Below are 16,189 nucleotides of genomic sequence, written 5' to 3' on the forward strand. Positions count from 1 at the left end.
GAGGCAGCGGGCTTGGGGTACATTTTGAATATGATTTCTTTGTCTGTGAACCTGTTGAGTCTGTACCATGCCATCTCCCTCTGATTATGCTTTACCAACATTCTGAATGTGTCCCTCATTTCCCTGATTAATCGAATTGAATCGACATACTTGCTTACAATCCTCCAACTTGCCACAAACATGAAATGGGTTGGTCCCTCTTGACACATCAATTGAAACACCTCGACCTCAACTTGAGGGTGCATACCTTGCTGTTGTCCTCCACTTACTCCTCGTATCCTCGGGGGTTGCTGACATCCTCCCGGCACTATGAACTTGGGATTAACACGTCTTCCACCCTGGCCTTTCTGAACCGCTTTCATCTGAGTGATCATTAGCGTCTCCTTAAACTTCTTGTGTTTCCAGTAAATTTCATGTCCACAATTTTTCGCACAACAAAGTATTTCATCTATGGGTTTACTTAAATTAAGTTAAATTAAATGCTGCTGAATCATGCTGCTAATCTCCGGTATCAGTCCGTACGCAAACCGATAAACAAAATGCCCCATATCCTTTTGGGACAGACTCTCCATCCCACTATATTGCTTGAATGCCTGAAAAAGCCTTTCATACTAAGCATGAGCTGTCTCTTTCAGCGCCTGTGTTGTCCTGTCAATCTTTACTCAGTCTATCTCGTTAGGAGATATTTTCCCTTTCAAATAGGTGATGACTTGGTTATATTTCTTCATCACCTCAGGAGATAGGTCACCTCTACAAGCATTCCTTGCTAGTTCTGTTTCAGGCTAATCAACAGCAGGTGTACATTCTGCCCACAAGTCACTCGGGACCACAATGTCAAATAAGGTATCTAAAGTCCTCAACAAAACCTTTGAAACCTACACAAACTTTTCAACTTGTTTGTACCATTCACCAGGATTCCCTCCTAATTTTGGGAAATCATTTGTAAAGGACAATATGTCTGGTCCAAGGAACATAAAAATATCATCCTCCAGATAACTTTTTCATAGGAAGCACCCTTACTCCTTCGTTCCTATCATCCTTGATAACTGGAAACATTTGCATGGTGACTCTCTTTGTTACCTTCTTTTTGGCCCATCTATCTTTCCATTTACCAGCTCTCCCCATTTACTGAGGCTAGCCAGTAACTCTTAAATCTGCAACCTCATTACTGAAGGTCTCAGGTGTTCAATGACCTTGTCACTAAAATCTATTCTTTATAATTGTTGCAGTGTTTTTAACCTTTGTACATCCATTCCATATTTTTGTGCCAATTCATATAACTTTTCATGTGTGTTTTGAGAGTGTCTGGTAATGTCTTTACAGATGAAGAGTAATATTCATCATCCTGATATGCGACTAATCTGGCAAGGCTTATCGTTCCTATAATCATTTCCTATAATTCCACCATAAGGATTGAGACATCCAGGGACCTATCTTTCCTCGTCCCCGAAGCATTTGTTCCATTAACTCCAACACCTGTATCATTTGCAGGAATAGCTATACCTTTAAGCCAATCGTCAAATTCTTGAGAAGTAGCACCAGGTTGTCCTTCTTTGGCATTCCCTAACAAATCCTCATCCTGGCCTTCTGTTCTAGCAATAGGGGTGGAGTGGAGAAGGGACTCAACAGAATCAGGCGTTTCCCGTAGTATTCTGTGTTACCCTTGGTGGAGGTAGCATACCATTCTCAGGTGCATAAGAAGTTTGGGTCTGTCCTGCCCTTCCAATAATTTAATCGAGTAAAACGTACACTTGAACCTGTGCTGACTCCACGAGGAATGTCAGCTGGAGTTTTATTTAAAGACCACTGAGAAGGCTGTCTCGATCTCAAATCTGCAAAGTAAAGGATGAACAATTTATCCCAGTAGGCACAGCCAATGTGGGCACATTTTTCCCTTCATTCCCAGACTGATATAGAGGAACAACAGAACCTGTAGTCACTGGAGCAGTCAAAGCATCTAGTGCATTTAAAACAGTCTGATTGTTCACATCAGGTGTCTCTATACCACCCACTGCTGTAAAAACAGTGTATGAAACTGGCTCTATGGGTACAGCAGGTGCATCAGGAACTATCCCTGAATAGAAGTTTGTTAAACTCTGGGGTTGGTCTTCATTATGAGGTAGTGGATGATAAAGTAACAATTCATTTAGAAATTCGTCATCAAATTCATGATCACTATCTCCAGCCGGAACTAGTGTTTTTGACTCTACAAGTTGCTTTTTCTTTTCCTGACGCTTCCCTCCATCTTCCTCTTCTACCACTATTACAGGATACATTCTAGTTCCCTCTGCTATATCTGTTCTCCAAGCCCTCTGTTGTGCATCCCACCAAGGCTTAACATATATCTGAAATGTCTTTTTTTTTTTTTTTTGATGAGCCACATGTTCCCATTCACTAAGCGCCTCAAATTGCATGGGTCTAGGAAACAGTTTGATCTCATATAATTGTCTCCTCAAATGTTCAGGAATTCTGACATTAAAGGTTCCATATTGTGGGAAAGCTAACGGTCCAACATTTTTGGTATACTTCACCCAATTTTCAAGCCATATACATGTGTGATATCCTCTCTCTTTGGTCATATGTAATGCTGGGGTACCCTCTGCATCAAACTCAAATTTCTATTTTTTTTTATTTTCTCCTAGATTTTAAATATTGTCCTTTGCAAATAATTCTCCTCGATCTAATTCTCTTACACTTCCTTGCTTAGTTCCTGCAAAACCAATACCTGCGTGGCACACAGTGACGTAGTCACTCTTATCACAGCGTGGCATTACAGCAACCGACCAATACCAGTGCAGCACCCAATGACTTTAATCTCACTCTTAGCAGCCGTTACCCCTCCATTATAATCCTTTCGTGCGCGTTCTCTCTGAGTAAAACTTCACACAATGCAAGCTAATTTCGACAAACTCGGTATGCTCTACTAAAGAAATAATAGATCCTTTCACGCAGGAAATCTAACGAACTACAAAGATCGAATCTACCTTTGGATGCACTTCAAAGTAGGACCTCGATCAGCGCGATCTCACTCAGGGCGATGCAATATGTTTCCCGTGCACTGAAAACAATCTTAACAACCATAAATTTCACTCTCACAAAGAAATTTGCCTTCTCTTGGTGGTACTACAGGCGACGTCTCACAAACAGCACCATCAAAACATAGCAGACAACTTACTCAGTGTATGCCACACTGAGACCACCCGTAGGTGTGTATCTCGGGATCTTAGATCACGACGGACCCGATAACGCCTTCACCTTTTCTGCGTAAAGTCCATCACTCAAACATGGACACTAACCACTTCGCATAACATCATACAGTCATTTCACAATACTGCAATCTAAGTTGAAGCATTTGCAATGCGCAACCTGTTTGATACTCACACCACTTCTTTAAACCGTTTTCTCGCAATCCTTCGTTGGCACCGGCACTTGGTCTCCTTCAACTGGACATGAGCCTAAAACTTGGGCTGGGGTGGATAATCTTTGAACAAAAGAATTCAATACGGAACTTAGCAGGGACCCCCCAATATCCTAACTTCATTGGATGGATAAACCATCTGACATGCTACCAGATATAACTGCTGTAGCACCACTGGGCCCATTTACTTTGTCTCACCATATCTCCTTACGCTACCCCTCAGAGTCATTTACATGGTCCTCCGATGGATCTTGAAACCTGTCAGGAGGGGTCGGATATAGGGAATCTGAAGGACTTGGCCTTTTTGGCTAAAGTTCCCTAAAACTTTTTGCTTTCCCCCAGACCGTTTTCCTGACATAGAGTTGCCAATTTAGATGCTTCGGGTGCTTTGCCACTGCTGATCAGTGTCAAAGTACAGGTGTTCCCTGTGTAAAGTGTAATGGTGATTGGTTGGCCATGATTGGTATGTTTGCCTTACTAGAAAAGGCCATAGTGATGTGCACTGTGTGTGCAAGGCTAGTAATGCAAAGGCGCGCAGAGAAGGGAACTCAGGCCTTCAGTGTAGGGCCTGCACGCAGTTTGCTAAGTTAGCATGTTGTCCTGACTAGTGCAACCACTTGTCAGGCCTTACTTTCCCTTTTGCGTACACAGTGGGCACCCCTGTGGTAGGTCCCGGGTAACCCCTGGGCAGGATGCAGTGTAAGTAAAAGGCAGGACATATACTGAGGTGTGTGTCATGTCCTGATAGTGAAAAACACTCCATTTCGCTTTTCACTGGTGAAAGGCCATCCTGCCCATAGGGCAGAATGGGGGGGCTGGGTATTGTGTTTGTTTGCCTAGATTCCTATAAGTTTAAAATGGAGAGGTGTAGTTTAGTATGTATGAACTCACAGTGTTATAACATATCTTTCAACGAAAGTGGTTTTGTCACTGTGTTCAGAAACCACTCTTTTAGAAAGTGGCTGAGTTGTGTGCTTTAAGCATTTCTGTGTGTCTCTGCTGAATGTGGATTCACTGTCTAGATCTGAGAGGTACGAGGAGCTGGGAGAGGTCTTAACCCAGGGAGGGGTTGAGATGGCACCAGGCTGCCCTGCATCTGGAGAGTAGGGGGGAGGAGAAGCCCGGGAGGGGAAAAGGCCTGGGCTGGTGCTATAAACCAATTGACCCATCTCCTGCTGAGTGATTAAGGATTCAGACCCCCAGTATCAAAGGGAGAAAGGTGACACTGGGAGGGCGACACCCAGAACTGATTTAGGCAGGGGTCAGGGACCACTGAGCACAACAAACTTCAAAGACATTTAGGGGTATACCTATGAGAACTGAGGCCCCTGAATGTTGGAATAGAAATGGATTGAGAATGAAAAGGCTTAGACCCATTTTGTGGTCAAGAGGAATCTCTACTAAGGAAGGAACAACTGAAGAGACTGCTGGGAAGGACCAACCCTTGCCTCGTGATCTGGGGCTGGTCTGCATTTTGTTGTTTTAACCAAGGAAGAGGCTGTTGGGACTGTGCTGTGTGCACGGGGCCCCCCTGCTTGAAGAAGACTGTGCTTTGTGCTGTGTCTTGTAACCCCAAGGGCCCGAGGTGAGCTGGCTCCCTGTTTGGGAACACAGGAACATAAAAGTTTCCGGAGAAATTTCAAGCAACGCGGTGGGTGCGTGTTGTGGCCTCGGAAGGTGTGCCCTGTGATCTTGGACACATGGAAGAGAAGGGAGACTCGGACGCGCTGGGTGCGTGTCGTGGTGCAACGCAGGCACTGGTGAAGATCGCCTGGTCAGCACGTGCATTGAAGGAGAAGTGACTCTCGGACGCGCAGGGTGCGTGTCGTGGTGCACAGGAGGTGCTGGTGAAGAGCGCCTGGTCAACATGTGCATCGGAAGCGGAGTGAGTCTCGGATGCGCAGGGTGCGTGTCTGGGTGCACCGGAGGCGCTGGTGAGGAGCATCTGGTCATCGTGTGCACCGGAGGAGAAGTGTCGAGGTGCAGCCGAAGGCATTGGTGAAGAGTGCCTGAATATCGAGGCACCGGAGTTGGAGTCTCAGTGAAGTAGTGTGCGTGCTTTGGTGCAACCTGGGACTGTGGAAGTGATCAGCTGATCATCGTATGCACTGGAAGAAAGTGAGTCTCTGCAGCGCGGTGTGTGGGTCTTGGTGCCAACTGAGACCGCAGGAAGGAGTGCCTGGTGAAGGTGCACTCGGAGTCGATGGAAAGACTCATTAGCATTGTGTGTGTTGCTTTGTGCCAGAGGAGACCCTGAGGGGGCTGTGGTGAACGTGCACCCGGAGTAACGTAATCTTAGGGGCGTGGGGTACGTGTGCCCTGCAGCCGCCAGAGACCTTCCTAACAGTCGCTGCCTGGACCGGCAGCCCCGGAAAAGCTGAGCTGCCAGGCCGACCCGCTGAGGCCCATTGAGGAAGTATTACACAGAAGGCCCAGTCTGTGGAAGGAGGAGAAGAGAGGGGGGCCGAGCCCACAGGTATCGTGGATCACTGCCTGGGCGGGGTGCGGGCTCGGTTGGACACTCTCTCGGCCTCTCGGTCCTTCTGGCGACATGAGACTTTGCTTCGGCTCAGAGTGGGGCCCGTACTGACCAAAGGAGTGGCAGTACTGGGGGCCAGAGTAGGAAGCTGTGCTTTATGTCATCGTTAATCCATGTGGGGGGCAACTGTTATCGAAGAGGCTGACTGTCGTGATACACATTGCCAATATTGCTGCTAACTAACTGCCGAACTGTCTTATAACGCCTGACAATATTTCTGCATTGCAAAGTACATAATTGTAGCTACGCATTGCATTATTCCTTAATTGCAAAGTACATGATTGTAGCGGTGCGTATTGCATTATTTCTTCATTTCAAAGTACGTGATTGGGGTGTGACGCATTGCATTATTCCTTCATTGCACAGTACATGTTTGTAGCTGTACGAATTGTATCATTTCTCCCATTGCAAGGTACCGGGGTGTATCATAACACATTGTATTATTTCTCCTTTGCTCAGCACAGGATTGTATCATTGCGCAGTGCACTATTGTCTGTCCATTGAATCGTGTGTGATTCTAGCATTACGATCAGCATAGCGTTTTTAAAGCGGTGGTTGGGGATTTAACCTACCAGCCAGCCGGAACAAATTTTACCCTTTATTATATGTTGATTCTTGTATCATGTGGTCTGATCGTATATCTTGTTATATAAAGTTTATACTCGTTTTATCAAACTCGTGTGGAGTCCATTTGTGGTGTCACCAGTGGGTTGCTGTGGGAGCGGTTGCAAATACTATACACTCGTGCCTTGGAGATAGTCCTGGTTGCTCGTGCCAAGCTACTAAGGGGGTGATCAGGGCTATCGCAAACGGTGTCCTTACTTGGCCTAACGTTGAGTGGGGAGTCCCGGGTCGCGCATTTGGTGAAAGTATTGCGGGACTGGGACTCCGGCTTCCAACAGAATCCAATCAAGTTATTCAATGAGGACCAGGAATTGGGTAACTGACCTACAAACGTGTAATTAATTCCCCAACTCCCAAGACTTTGCTATACAAATACAAGATTATTACAGCTAGACTGAATCTCCTGAAGAAATTCAGCTGTACCAGAATCACACCAACCAATAATTCAGTTAGAGCTATGCAAAATATAAACATTAGAACCTTTTGACCAGAGATCTCTCTATTACACTTCCCATCTCCCATTAATATTCAATTGGTATGCACAATCAATCATAGGATTTAAGGGTGGTTAGATTTTATCAATAAATTCTATGAATAGTAAATACATCAATATTAGCCATTTAAAATGAGAAATAGAGAATAATCGGATTGATCTCTTGCCGGCCATCAAATACCAAAGCTCTAGATTAAAGATTCTGGAAAGTAGGTGAATCATATCAGCTCAAAGGTTCTTTCTAATGAGTAAAATTCGGGAAAAGCGCACACAGTGTATGCGTCAGCTTAAGGAAAAGCCAGCAGAGTCTGCAAGATCAAAAGCTGTCTCAGTCCGCAAAGAGCAAGATGGAAAGCCGTCATCAACCTCAGCATCCACACTCTTTAACAACTCTGTCACATGATGTATTTTATATTTCACAAGTTCCGGGGTGACACCTCCTGGGTCACCTTATCTGGTCCGGCCACTCAATTGATTGATTGGTCAGTTCTTATAGGGCGACTGTCATAGAGCTCAAAGAACACGTAAGCTGTTGAACCATTCAAAATGATATATAGTCTTTTAGAAAAGGCACATGAGTGAGTTCTAGAAGACACTTTCTCAAGGCAGATATTCCCGAAGGGTCAAATTAGTAGCAAGTAGTCCTAGAATGTGTATGGGAACTCTTTCCCTGAATCATAGTTTCATCTCATACTGCAAGTTATGAAGCCTTTCCATGAGAACTGAATCAAGCAAAGAGCAAGAATATACAGGCCTAAATTGAATTTTAGTTCATGAAATACACAATAAAAAAGAAAAAATAATGAAGATATTCATTATATTGTAGAGTTTCTAAGACTTTCATAACCTTTTCTTCAATTTATGGCACATATAAAGCATTTTAGTTCCATTGAAATGTACACGTGTAACTATCATATATCGCTGCATTTTGAACGTATCAACATGTCAAATAATTTAAAGTTATTAAATCTTGATATCGTTTCTAGAAATGCTAATTAGTACATGCACGAAGATTGTTCTCTGAGGGTTTCAGAGCATTTGGAATTAGTATAAACGTGCAGCACCTTTTTCTCTGTTGGTGCACATTTTAAAATGAGCAAAGATAGAGTTAAATGTATATTCTTCAATAAATGTTCACAGTGCCATCTAATTAGCATTTTGTTTCATTAGTTCTTCATATACATTATTATTATGAGGAAATGGTTAACAAAATCTCTTTACCTCTTGAGTCATCATCCACATTCTATTCCACGTTAAATGAATACGGCATTGCAATTTAGTGACCATGAACCTATGTTATTCAAACAAGCATTTTCGTATAGTCTACACTCTTCTGAATGGTTTTACGATGCAGTAACTAATTTTTCATGATTTATTTCTTAAGGTTCTCCCAGTGTATAGTGAGCACAAATTTTAGCCTTGAGGGGTGCGCTTACGAAGTCTACAGACTGTCTCTGCCCATTGAACACACAACTTGACACTGAGGATCATGGCCAAAATCAAAGCCTTCCATTTAATTGTGAATGGATGCCTGGCTAGGAGGAAGGCCAGGTCAAGGCATCAGTTGACCGCTCCGCCGGTACCTATAGAGCCCAAGTATGCAGCACTCCACACAATTTAGTTCATGGCAATCAGTGGTTTGTGAGAGAATTGTTCAGACCTCAATCCAGACTGTCTGGGTCGGTGGGCAATCCCAAAGCATGTAGGATGTAGGCATATGAGGCATGACATTAGGGGCAGTCTGGGCAAACAGTGGGGTAGATGTTGTGAAGCCGAATCAGGATCAGATGAGCACTTTGTAGTATGTTATGTTGTATGCACCGGAATCGTGTGTTGTGGGAGACTTTGTGTGAATATGTGAATGCTTTGTCTCACTCATTTTGGGTTAGAGGGTTACCAATATTATGTCCCCACTCCTGATTGACCTAGTGAACGGTACTTGAAGTAGTGGATACACTGGGGGTTTAATGTCTGTGATTCCCTGGAGATGCTCTAACTCCACAACCAAGCGCCTGTGTATTAGGATCTGTCCCTCCTGAAAGCTGGTCAGCTCGGTCAATCTATCAAAAGGAAATCAGGGCTCCCTCCTGAAACAGGTCGCCTGAAGGACTTATCCCTGATTATTTTCTGGTCCCAGAGTGCTGTGCCCTGTGGCTCGTCAGAAAGCATGAACTCTCTTCAGGGGAATCTCAGAACCATATGGTGTGACAGTGGGGAAGGCCTGTAGGGCTCTATGATAACTGCTATGTATACTAACTTGTTTGGGACCTTGGGTAGGGTTGATTTAGGGATAGACAGTTCATGAGCAATGACCAAGGCTCTCCATCTTCCTCCATGACACACCTCGAACGACTGCAGCCAGTCAACCAATGGACTGACCATTGGAGCCATGCTGCCAAATAATAGTGTACAACTACAGGGGCTCCCAACCCTAATCTTTGGGGAGCTGCAAATTAATGCTGCCCTTTGTTCCATATCAAGTCCCCCACTATGGTGTTCAGAGTGCGAAACATGCTACAAGATATGGGGATCGGTAAATTGATAAAGTAGTGGAGGAGTCTTGGTAACATTACCATTTTGGAGAGAGCAACTAAGCCCTGTGCAGTCAATGGAAAGGAGCGCTAAAACGTGATTAGGAACCGCAGTGAGGACACAACCTTCACTAAATTTACGTCCAACAGATCTTGACTGGCATGATATATGTTAATTTGAAGCAGAAGTAAACTACCCTGCAATAAAGAGGGCGCTAAATAATCACACCACCCAGATATCAAGGAGTGAAAATATAGCAAGACTGAAGGCCATCAGAAGGTTGGTTGGCCTAACTAAAGCATATGAGTCGCACAAAATTCAGCCATATATGAACAACCCCATAGGAAAGAAGTGCTTAAAAAAAATCAATGGGCACTGTCAATAAAGGAACTGAACCTGGGCTGGAAATCGTTGAGCAATATAGTCTGATGCAGGCTATGCAACTATGGTGCAGAATCGTTGGTACACCTACTATGTAGCTGCCCCGCATTACTGCAACACCAACGTAAATTGTTAAAAAACAATGTTTTTAAGGCATGGAATCAGAAAATGTGCTGATGCAGTGGCCCTGCTCCAGTCCAGCAGTACCTGGCCAAATTTGGCAATTTCATGAATATGACACGAAGGGTTCTAATTTAATACAGCACAGAGGAAAATTGTGCGGTTGCAATTGTTGAGACTCTGGTAGTAACAGAAGGAGACGAACGGTGAGGAGCCCCCATAGGAAAGAATTGCGTGGCCCTCATAAGACCCGTAACACACTAAGTAACTTTTTTCAAGAACATATAAGGAACAGAGACTTTTTTCTAATATGTAATTTTAAACTTATGAATTTACAAATCCCACATTTTAGAAATGGTCTCTCACCGCTGTTTAAATGACATTTTATTTCTTTATATATGATTAGACATATGCATTTTAATGCTGTGAGACACATATTTTAGAATAATGTTGACAACGTACTGCAACTTGGCAATGATTTTAAGTAATTATGCAAATAAAAAAAACATTAATTCATTCATATGTTAATTCCAAGGTATCAAAATGTCAAGGGCTCCCATGTGATCTCATGGGCATTTAACACTATATCAAACTTAAGGCAACTGGGGTGCAGAGGGAACAAACACGTTTTAGTACAATTTAACCCTACTCCAGAAAGCTGCTCTGAAAGCTCCCAGGATGTGCGCATCCATGCCTTTGTGGATAACTTTAAAGTATATTAAAACATCATCCTCATAAAGGGTGTGTATCTCTCCATTAATTGGGATTCCCCAAGTTTTCCTGGAATGGTGGAGGCTATCTGCCCCAGGCTCAATCGCTGGTGCAAATAGCAGTGGCGAATGTGGGAGCCCCTTATATGCGCTGTGGTTAACAGGGAATGGATCAGAGATCAGTTGGCCAATTTTAACCCTGACTGATGCTTTAGAGTAGAGCAGCCTGACCAATTTCAGCATTTTGTCACAGAGACACACCCTGCGGAGCACCTCAGGCATGTAGTCCCAGTGCAACATATCAAAAGCATATCAAAAGCAATGCGTTTGAGCCTCCTCTAGCAGCCTTTGTAGCCTTCGTATATCAATAGATGTTAATCTACCAAGTAGAAAAGCCATTCTGGTAGAGATGAACCAGGTCAGACATGACTTTCAGAAGTCTCATTTCTAGAACTTTACTTAGGATCTAATAAGCGTTGCCCAGCATGGCCAAAGGTTTGTAAGAAGTTTCCTCAAGTGGGTCATGCCTTGCCTTGGTGAGAGAGACCAAGAGGGCCTCATGCATAGATTGTGGTAGTACTCCAGCAGTGAGGGCAGAGATAATTGGCAGTCCATTCATGCCAGGGGTTTTGCAAGTTTGAGAGGCATGTGTAGCACAATGGATCTTTTGTTCATTGATTGGGCACCCTAGTGAGTTCCTATAGGTGGCAGGCACCCCCGTCAGGATGATCGGGCAGAGGACTTCAGCCCTGCCGGACTGTTGTGGAGAGCCCCTAGGGCAATATAGTGCTCTGTAGTAGGTACAAAATGCTGCATATATAATTCCCTGAAGTATAATATATGATCCACGGAAAGATGGATGGCAGCCGTTAGAGCACTAGCAGAGTCTTGTCAAATTAGCCATGCCAGTCATCATTCTGATTTATCCCATTCTGCATGTACCGCAGCATGTTACCCCTTGCAATCAATGCAGCGCGAGGATTGAAGCAGGTATTCATGGCGTTCCAATGCAGAAATTCCTCCACCACTGTGACTTTCTCCAAGCCGCGTAAAAGGCACTCTCAAGTTGACCAAGCTCATGATTAATCGTGCCTCACACCCCAATGCTTCTGCATATACAATGCGACTATTCCAGTACTTGAGCTATAAAATGTGTTATGGTTTCACAAATGATCTTGCAGAAGGCCTGATCTTCCAGGGCAGTGGGTTGTAACATCCAGGGTGGGACCGATGAGAGGTGAAGGTGAGTTGTAGCAGAAGAGGGTTATGGTCTGATGTAGTCTTGTCTAGGTATTATGCACTGGTCACTAGCAGTTGTGTGGCACAGTGGTTCAGGAAGTGGTCCAATCAGACATGGAGGTCATATGGCGGAGAATAAAATGAGCACTCCTTAGTGTTGGGGCAAAGGGGTGTCAAGCGGTCAACCAGTGATAATTGTGAAAGCCACTGTGTTCGGGAAGCTGCAGTAAGCAATCTGGATGTGTGTGGCAGAGGGGTGTGTGACCTGCAAAGTGTGTTATCTAATACGCTGTTGAAGTCCCCTCCAATTATCCAGGGGAGGTGGGACCAGTTGTACAGACTGCTACACTAAGAACTGTGGCAGCCGTGCATTCAGTGAATAGACACTACCCAGCAAGACCACTTTGACATCCAAGACTTCCTCCACAAACGCATAGTGCCCTTCTGCATCTGCCACCACAGTAATACGCTTGAAGGGAATTTTTTGTCTAATCCAGATGAGTGTCCTTCTGGTATACTCAGTGTGACTTATACAATAGCATTGATCCCCTCCCACCCCTCTCTCATTCCTTAAGTGTGAGATCCTCCCCTTTTTGTAAGATGTGTAGCCTGTAAAAAGGCAATGTGAGCCCCTCTACACTTGAGGTATGTGTATATACAGTAGCTCTTTCACATGCTGCCCATGCCCCCAATGTTCCATGTCACTAGTGTAGGAAGGTGGATATCTGACTATGGTTACCCCCAACTTTTTGCCTAGTGTCTAGCTGGTTTTTCGACTTAGTTGGCCTGAGATCCTGCCATTCAGGGTCTCAGGCTGTCTGCTCTCTCTTTAAAATGGACTCCATGTACCCTAGGTACATTCCCAATTGGTAAGGATCACCTTATTGGACCCTGTACAGTGTACCCTAGGTACCCAGGGCATAGGTGTACCCTAGGCCTCCCAGGGGCTGCAGCATGTATTATGCCACCCCTGGTCTGGCCTTCCAATCAGACACAACTGGCTGATCACTCAGCTGGGGCAAGGTCGTGTAATCACCCCTTGATTAGATATAGTATACCTATATCTACCCTTAAAATAGACACATGTGTACCTATCAGCCACTCCTATGGCAGGCCTTAACAATCCTGGAGGCAGAGTGCTTGGTAACATGTGAGATGGTGCTCTAGCATGAGCGGAGCCTGTCTGCAGCTTTCGGAACCATGTCCTTATAGCTGTTCTATGATATAGCCTACCATATACTCTTAAAGTGCCTTATAATCTTAAACGGTTATGGTAACTATGGTTTGGCTTTATCAAAACATGTCGTGTAAGGTGTCTAACACTTTGGAATAATACCCCCATACCATTTCTGGTGATGAGGATATTATTCCCCCCTTCTAGAGGGAGAGACATGTTAAAATCCTACTTTGCTGTTTAACTCTAACCAAAGCCTCAGCATCACAAAATGGATGCTGCTGCCACAGACACGAGTCTGACCTGCTGCTGGGAGTGATCCCGGCAAGGGAGGCTTGGACAATAGGTTTCCTGCTTGGGGAGGTGCTAGCACCTCCCCAGATAGACTTTAGTGTATTGGGGCAGGGAGGGCTGAAAGGAATGAGACATGCCTGGGGCACACAAGGTGTCCCATGCATAGTCCAGTTCAAACCGGTGCTGGGGCACACCAGCCCCAGTCCTGGCGCGAAACTGGACAAAGGGAAGGGGGTGTAACCACCCCCCTCCCAGGTCCCACCCATAAGGCGTGACCTAGCAGGTAACCCAGCCCCCCAGATTAGTATAAGAGTGGTAGCTGGGCCCCAGGAGATTAGATTATCCTGAACCTGCAACTTGAACAGAAACTCTGGACCTTCGACATTCGACGAAAGAAGAAGACTGAAGAATCTCCCTTGTGGCCAAGGAGTGGCTACCCTGTGCAAACAGGCACCATCAAGAGACTACCCTTTGCTTTGCTGAAGTTCTACGAGGGACCGACTGCAGAGCCCGACCAGAGCCTTGACTTCCAGACTTCTCCGACCCTGATCCACATCCACAGCCGAGCTGAGATCCGTGGAGGCGACAAGAAACGTGGGACCGGGTACCTGGGAAAAGTGGCGAGTATCTTCCAGCGCAGCTTCTGAGGTAGGCTCGAAGTTGTGCACCGGGGATTTAGAAGCCCCAACCCCAAGCACCATCTGCACCGAAGATAAGCCCCCCACACTCCACGAGTCCTGCGTGGGGCCCTTCTGCATTTTCCTGCTTGCCGCGCCTGTCCGGTTGCTTGCCCGTTGGCTAGTGGCCTTTGTGACGACGCTCCCTGAAATCTTCACTGCTGGTTTGGCTCCTCCAGACTGGCTCCCGCTTCCCTGCAAAAGAGAAGCACCACAGACCTTCCTGGTCTGCACCAGAAGCAAGTCCTCCTTTCTTCGTGGGTTCCGCTTGCCAAGGCTTGGTGAGTCCTAGTCCAACTTCGACGCCGCCGACAGCAAGAGCCTTCGTGGGACAGCTCGCCTCCTGGTCCTGGTCGTCCTCGACGTTCCCTGGTCCTCGTGGCTGCAGCGACAAGCTTCACCTTCACCTGCAATCTTCACAACATCGCCTGGTTCCTTCCTGGTTCCACGTGGTCACTGGCTAGTGACCTTGACTCTGTCCCTTCTGCTTGCAGGTCTCCTCTCTTCTTGATCCCAGCCTTGGGATCCACCGGACACTCTTCACTGACTGCCTGTCAGCAACTTTCCTTCAGGCATCCATAGAAGTCCACGACGAAACCCGACGCAAGTTCACACCTATGCACCCGCAGTCCGTGGGCTAGGTAACTTGGGTACTTCTGTGCTCACAAGGGTAGTGACTATCCTAGGGTCTAGTTTCCGAGTCTCGACTCTCTAGCTGCTTCAGAAGTGTCCTTAAACTGTTAATTGCTAACAACTACTATTCCTATCGACTTTTACGCATTACGCGTGAGTGTTTCCACTCTGCACCTGAATCCCGTGGGCCTCCCACTTCCTAACAGTTGCTAGTGCAGTGTAGCCCCAGCGATTCCCTAGGCCTAGGTCTATCCTATTACCGTTACAGTGGTCCTTATACCACTTACTTAGTATATGGTTTGCGTGGCCCCTAGGGCCTAACTGTATTACTTACCTGTGGGACTTAATGTATGTTTAAATAAGACTGTGTTGTACTTACCTCTAATCTCATAAAGAGTGCTGAGGGTTTGACTAGAATAAATACACTTTATTTTATATATATATCTGTTGTGGTGTCCTTTCATTTGGTATTCAAGGGATTATATATGGTATCACAGCTGGCTTCACATGCCATTCAGAGTTTAGCCTAAGACTGCTCTTGTCCATGCTACCACTAGGATAGCTGGTCTATAAGGTTGACTTTACAACCAATCACCATAAGGGTTGTTTGGACTGATATAAGGTGTACACTAGAACTAGTGACATCATACATCAGGCCAACTTCTCACAACTAGTTTCAGCTTGACCATATTATGGGATGTTGAGTTGTAGTGGGGAGCACAGCCCTCAGGACTCAATGTCTAGAACAAAGCATCTTCAGGTATCTCTTACGATGCAACCCGGTGACACCCAGATTTTTGCGCACAGTTTATGTAAACACATGTAATATTACACCGTTGTTATGTAGTATTTAGGTATCAGAAGGATTATTCGTTATTGTGCGTGGTTGTGTATTCCTATGTAGAACCTCAGAGTTATACAGTTCTGAAAATGTTGGGGGGTGAGTTCCAGTGGGTGTGTTGCCTGTGAGCAGCCTGAGGTGACCAACGAAGTATCTCTTCTAAGAATGAACATACAAGCAGGATCTACTCGTCTTCTGTAGCTTTGGCTCATCATAAACTATCCAACTCCTGTGCCCTGGGTGGCAGAGCAACATCTAACTGCCCTAACAATAGACCCTCTTTGGAAATCCTGTAGGGTGAAATGCTGCCGGCCACAGTGGACACACGGGAGTGATGAATACAGGCCCCAGCTAGGCCCGCAGGACACAAGGGTTCGCTCTCCTGTAATGGAATCTATAAGGAAGTTGGCACGGAAACTGCAAAGTACAAAGACAGCATTTATTAACCCTTAAGGGTGGTCCTACAATCCACACAACACTCTTCAGTATTGCATAGAGTAGCACAAAGAACCTT

The sequence above is a fragment of the Triturus cristatus genome, chromosome 5_2 (genome assembly GCF_964204655.1).
Source record: "Triturus cristatus chromosome 5_2, aTriCri1.1, whole genome shotgun sequence".
NCBI classification, from domain to species: Eukaryota; Metazoa; Chordata; class Amphibia; order Caudata; family Salamandridae; genus Triturus; species Triturus cristatus.